The sequence below is a fragment of the Thalia democratica genome, chromosome 2 (assembly GCF_965202585.1).
Source record: "Thalia democratica chromosome 2, ktThaDemo2.hap1.1, whole genome shotgun sequence".
Lineage (NCBI taxonomy): Eukaryota > Metazoa > Chordata > Thaliacea > Salpida > Salpidae > Thalia > Thalia democratica.
This window is the reverse complement of record NC_139166.1, coordinates 44232427-44239252: the sequence shown is the minus strand read 5'-3', so window position 1 is coordinate 44239252 and position 6826 is coordinate 44232427.

The window sequence follows — 6826 nt, the reverse complement described above, 5'->3', positions numbered from 1 at the left end:
AATACCTCTGCAGAGTTATTTAATTAAAAATAAAGTTATTGTATATATAAGTTCTTAAATTTATATTAAAAAAAATAAATGTAAAACAGTTTATGCAACATGAATAGATTTCTAAACGGAATACAAAAACATATGCAATTTAGTCCATATTATGTAATGTATATGTTGTTTATTGAACAACAACAGAATTGCTCAAAATAATTAGTCCTACAAAAAACTTTAGTGGTGCACCACTTGGATACAGTTTAACCTCATACCCAGGACTAATAATATCCAAACTTTTTAAACTTGTTTTTTTTTATGGTAAAAAAAACATCAGTTTCAAACTCCATCCCTTGCAACAATTAACGTTTTTGTAAACTAGTTAACTAAACGTAAACTAGTTATAGTTTAAACTTTACATTTTTTAAAGTAAATAGGTTAAAAACAAATAAAAAAGTTATACAGTTGTTAAAACCTCATCTTTATTCTAAGTTAAATGAAACTAATAACAAGTTTACATACTTCTTATTATATTATTAAAACCAAAATTGTAGCTTTTTGAATCAATAAAAAACTAGTCTGAGCCTCATAGTAGTGAGCTTATTCATGCTTATTACTTACTTTTACATTTACAAAACTGGCTTATTTACACATGTAAAACAAAATTTTTAAACCATGAAAGTGACTTGTGGTACAGTTTTTGGGTTTTTTAGTTTTAGGACTTTTGTTTCATTTAAAAATTTAAACTAAGTTTCCACTTTTTAAACAAATAAAAGCAAAATTTATTAATATGATAGTTTTTGTTTCCTGGGTAATGTCTAAACAGCTCGCCGAAAGATAACCAAAAAGTTTAATCAAGTAGAGAGCGATTTTATTCAAAACTTAATATAGTTTTTTTTTTCAAAGGTAGAAAAACATCAGAAGAAACTCACTCTCCCCTCTACAACGATAAACGTTTTCTGAAAGTTAGTCTACGTCAGTCTATGTAGTATGTACTTTTAATCATATAGTCTAATTTGGTTCGCCATAAAAAAAATATTAAAACAAGATTTATTTGTTCACAAACCTTTTACAATTCAACTTGGAGTTAATGTCGAGCGAGGCATTTTTGCGTTTTAAACACAATGAATTTTAAAGACTTCTTTTTTTGACTACTAAATCAAACTTTAAAGCGGAGTATGTTAGAAAAATGCATGTAATAAAAATTGTCTAAAACCTATTTTTTAAGCTAAGAAAAACTAAAAATGTTAAAATTGTAGAAGTCTAAGTAAATAACTAAGAACAATATGCCTTTTTGAAATTTTAAGTCGACTCGCTGTCAGCCAAAAAAAAGTTACTTTAAAAAAAAAAATACTCTCAACTCAAATCAAAAACCTTTCATTTTAAAAGATTACAAGTTAGCATAGTTAATTAATTTTATTTTTGTATACGTGTTAACAACTTGGTTTCAGTCTTGCTCTTGCAACGTGTAACTTAAAGTCGCTATAAGGATCCCTATTATAAGGCAACAAAATTTTATGGATATTTTGAGAATATCTAAATTTAAGCTTTATGATTGTCAAAAATTATTTTTAAACTATGAATTTTTTTTAAGTAACAACTTGTCTTTTTACAAATTGATAAATTACTAAATGAAAAAAAAGTTACAACTTGAAAAAATATTTAAGTTTGCTTTACTTAGTTTAGACTTAATAATTACAAATATTATATAGCTTTATAACAGTCGGATATAACTTTAAGTATTTTGCCTGCTATTAACCTGTAAAAATCGGTAAAAACTATTTTGTTTTAATTTTAGAGAAAACATGTATACACTTTCTTTTTCTATGCTTCTATTCTTACATTACTGTAATTATTTTTTACAGAACCCAGTTGAAGTGTGTTGATTCGTTAACACACATAAACATATGTTGGTACAATAAGGGAAGATTACTTTATAATTTGTTTACCGATGAGCATCAAATCAAACACATTTGTGCTGTCTAAAGATGTAAACAACCATGAATAAACTTTCTTTACCCTAAGCAAAGCAGGCTCCGCTCATAGGAACATAAAAACACTGGAAATATATGGCGCTAAACTGGATTTTGGGTTTTATTAAACTAGTACTTTGTAAAATAATCACATTAAAAAAAATCTTCGAAGTTAAATTTTCTGGTAATTATAGAATTTTTTAAAGTCATTTATCAATAAACTGATCATTATATTAAAAAAAGTTTAAAATACTTTAAACAATATTTTCTATATTATTTGTTTCTGAAATAAGTTCTCAGTACTTACTTTTTTTTGCTAAAGATATTCTTTTTAAATATGAGTAACATATATTTAACTTTATGTTATTTGTATTATACTTGTAATGTAACAGCTTTAAGATGCTTCGTAGTACCGAAAAATAAAGCTTTTAAAGTTTTAGATGTGTTCTTCCTGATTTGGGAGAACTATTGATGATAAGATTTGTAGTTTTGATGTAGACAACGATTCGGTGACAGAGATGTCCTTATGTGCACCCAGGTCCTTAGACCAAACATTTTTGAGCATCTTCGTTTTTTGTTTTTGTTCAATAAACTTATTTTTATAAAAAAATCAAAATTTTGTATGGTATTTTAGAGAATTTTAGTTTCGAAGGTGAAAACTTCTTTGTGTGTAGTTGAAATTCTGCTGTATTTAAGAACGTATGTAACTGAAAATAAACAAAAACTTTTGGCTGTTAGTGTTCTTTAAAATAACTAAAGCTAAAATTTTTGTTGAAATGTACAACCTATTTAGTCTTTATTTTCTCAGCACTTTGATGTTTAACAGGCTTAGAGGAAAATGTGTAAAAACTTCGTTTTTTTTTGCCAAAAATTATAAAAACCAGTTTTTTAAGTTGATTAAACAAACAAAACCTTAAAATATTTTTTCTAAGGTATGCTATTACAATAAAAGAACAATGATAGATTAAGAAAAAAATCTTGCATGTAATTTCTCACCAAAAGGCAGTAGTTTATTTGTAGATTTCTTTTTTTAGCTTATTTGAAGTTTTATTTTTTAGGATACAAAAATTTTTATTACTAACTTTTAAAAATAAATTGCATTTTTAAAAATATTTAATGCAAGACCATTGTACCAGATAGACATTTAAAAGATAATGAAATCTTAAAATATGCAATGTAAGAAAAACTCTTTACTAGTAAGCGAAAACTTAAATACGTTAAACATTATTGAAAGTAGTGCAGTAAAACACTTATTTTGTAAAAAAGGTTTAAAATTTAATCTTAAACAATCTAGCCTGAAAGTAAACTTGTGAGTGGATTTGAAAATTAATATAAAATAATGTTTAAAGAACATTAAAATTAAACCTACTATCAAGCAATTGCTTGTTAATTAACTTTGATTGCTTTTAGGCACATAGAAATCATATAAAAACAAAGATAGCTCACAATAGCTAAAATTTCTACTAACAGAGAGCTCTAGTTACTTTAAAAAACGTCAACTGAAGTAAAGATCACGTTGTATATTTTAAAGAAGTATTAAGGACTTTATCATTAAGTTTTACAAGAAAATGTTCTTAAAAATAAACAAAATAGAAAAGTTATTATTGAGCTAAAATTTTTAATTTTTTTAGCTTTGCGAATGAGCCTTAATTTTTCATGTTTGCCATATACAATGAAATAATCAAGAATTACTTTACGTTTTTTTCTTTTGAGCAGTAAAGTCCTTTATGTAAAGTAAGCATAGGACAAAATATTTTGTAATAGTTCTTATTAATTAGGTCGGTAGTTTTTCATATTGTTCTAACACAGTTGCTATAAAGATTTCTTTTTCTAGTACAAACTTTTAGCAGAGAGCTTTTTTATAAGGAGTTGAAATTGGGCAATTAGATTAAAACTATTTTATTGTATTTTAGATAAATAACTTACTATTTGAAACTAATAATATTTTATTATAAATTAAAAAACTGTATTTGAGACATGTTCAAGCACATGTTTTAATTTAGCCCCTTTAAGAGTAGTTTTTAGCCATTTGCTTTAGATTAAAAACTTTATTGAGGTTAAAGTTAAGAACTCTTAAGGTTAGTATATTTCGTATACCTTAGCAAAGTTTATTGTTAATGCATTTAGAAAATTATATTTTTGGGAAACTATGTATAAGCTTGTTGTAGTTTATTTAATGACAAAAAAATACGCTCAAAACATTTGGTCTAAGGACTTGGTGGCTGGTGCACGAAGAACTTTTCGGTTATCGAGGCGCACACCACGGTTACCTTTTAATGTCTTGTCCAGGACTTATTGTTTTGTTTAATATAATTAGAAACAATTAAAAATATAAAGCTCAATAAACTTTTTGTTAAAATAAGTTGAAAAAACAATTAAACTTTAGTTTATTAGTTATTTTGTGTTAACTTAATTATAAACTTATAGTGTTGTCGATATTTTTTAACCTAACGCATTACTTAGGTTACCTTAATAGTAAAAGTATACTATTTGGATGCTTTTAACTTTTCTTAAAAATTGGTCTTTTTTTTTATTGAAATTTTTTATATATGTTTTAAATATTGTGAAATTGTAATACAGAATGTAGTTTATTTTTCAAAAAAAGTATATAAGTAATGAACTAAGAAAAAAAAAGTATTTGCAGCAATTTTTTGCAATATTGCAATTAAGTTTCTACAGATAATTTACAAATAGTACAGCAGTTGATACTTCAATCATTTGTTTTAGCTTTCTAGTTATCTAATTATATCATGGCTTGTTCTAATTCACTCACAGTTAGGCTAAGAGTTAAAACATACATTAGGGCTAAAGTACGCGTTTGGGTAAGGATAAAAAAATAGGGCATAACAAAATAATAAGTATTCATGACATAATATAAACTATAACAATTAATAAACTTTACCGCAAGATCAACATCAACGGCATCCTAGACAATCTTACGACCAGTTTCGTCCTAATTAGGACCATTTAGGACGAAACCGGTCGTAGGATTCTCTCGGATGCTGTTGATGTTGCGGTAAAGTTCATTAATTATTATTGATGGCGCGAAACATCTTAACTCTGTTGATGATGGCCGTAATAAATACTTGTTAAAATAATATAAACGAAAATGATTCAAGCAGATCGTTAAAAATGCATTTGTATGAAGCAATAATACAAATTTTTTGAGCACTTTGAGTCAGCCTAAATTTTGTACTATTTACTTTTTCATATGCTGTAGATAATCTTACAACTTTACAGAATATTTTTTTAATAAGTCTTATTTATTCAGCTGTCCAAGCTAAGAAGAATGTGCATGAATCAGAAAGGTTAATGAGCTTAAAAATGGATGTAAAAAGAACAAAATTGCGCCAAAAAAATTGTAGACGACAATAATGATGTTGTTGGATGCTATCCCAGAATTCAATATAAAAATTAGGTTACATAACAATTTACTTAAATTTAGTTTTGGTTAGTCAATTGGTTACGGAAGCAAATAACCCATTCAAAGACAGCATTGAATGGGTTATTTGCTAACTTTTTCAAAAAATTGAGAGTGAGTGCTTTTTATTTTCTAAAAATGAATCGAAGACGTATTAGATTTAAGATCAAAAAAGAGATAAAAGGGATAATCCAAAAAGTATATGTGACAATTTACGCAAATAAAACCGTTCTAGTTTAACATTTTTCAAACTTTACATGGATTTTTTTCTCATTTGATATATGTATTTAGGAGCGCGTACAAAAGATAGGATTTATTTTATAACAGATAATTCTAGCATGGAATTAAGTAATATTTAAATAAATATAGCGACGACTAACCATCTTGCTGCTTATCAATTAGAAGTGTTTTTATAGATAAGGAATATATTTTTATAAGATGTTAATTCCATACGCGGAGTAATGCCACATTAAGTTTATCTTATCAATCGAACAAGAGAAATAGCATACTCTAACAAACGGTTTCAACTTTTAAAAACTTGAGTCCAACTTATTGCCAGATTTTACTGGCATAAATTTAAAATCAAGCTCTACTTCATGAAAATTAAACCGAAAAATTCCAGATCGCAGCAATTTTTAAGTAATTTATATTTATGGTTCTTTCGCCGTACAATTTAGCTTAAAAGTATATTTAACTTAGCTTTAAAAAAAATATTTCAAACAACCATCTTCACCCAAAAAAGGAACTTTCTCCGGTAAAATACAAATAAAAGATTAAGGCTTATAGAATGTACTGTTGTTCAACAAGCTGTATGACATAAAATAAAAGGGCATTCTTTACTAACAATGCTCTGTACAAAAAACTAATTAAGACTAGACTTTCTAAAAACTAGTTTTAATAACTAATTATACAACGAGTATTGGAAAAACTGGATAAAATTCTACTTAAAATATAAAACAAAACCCTTAGTTAAGGCATGTTTTAAGTTACCATAATCTTCGCACTTTTCGTTTCTAGCTAATGTCTAAAATTATTAAATGCTTAAGTAGCACTTTTACACCTGCATGAATCAAATATTTTCCACATGATGTGTTCAAAAATGAAAACAATATGTTTACAGTTCTACCTCTCATAAGTAATACAAACTAAAATCTGGTAAAATATCAAATTGCAAAAGAAAATTGTTTTGTGAAAAAAAGTTTGTGTTTTAGTTGTAAAAAATAAAGTAAACTTGCTTAAAATGGAAGAAAAATAATTTTCATCAAAAAACACGAAACTATTTTTATAGTATTAATTTCAAGTAACTATAAACTAATTTACAAACTTTAAAAATCTATTAAAAATTTTTTTATAGCACATCTTTAAAAGTAGTGAAATGACTCAACTAAAGTTCAAAAAAAAGATCCTAACTTGTTATCATTTTATTATATTATACCATATCCAAGAAAAA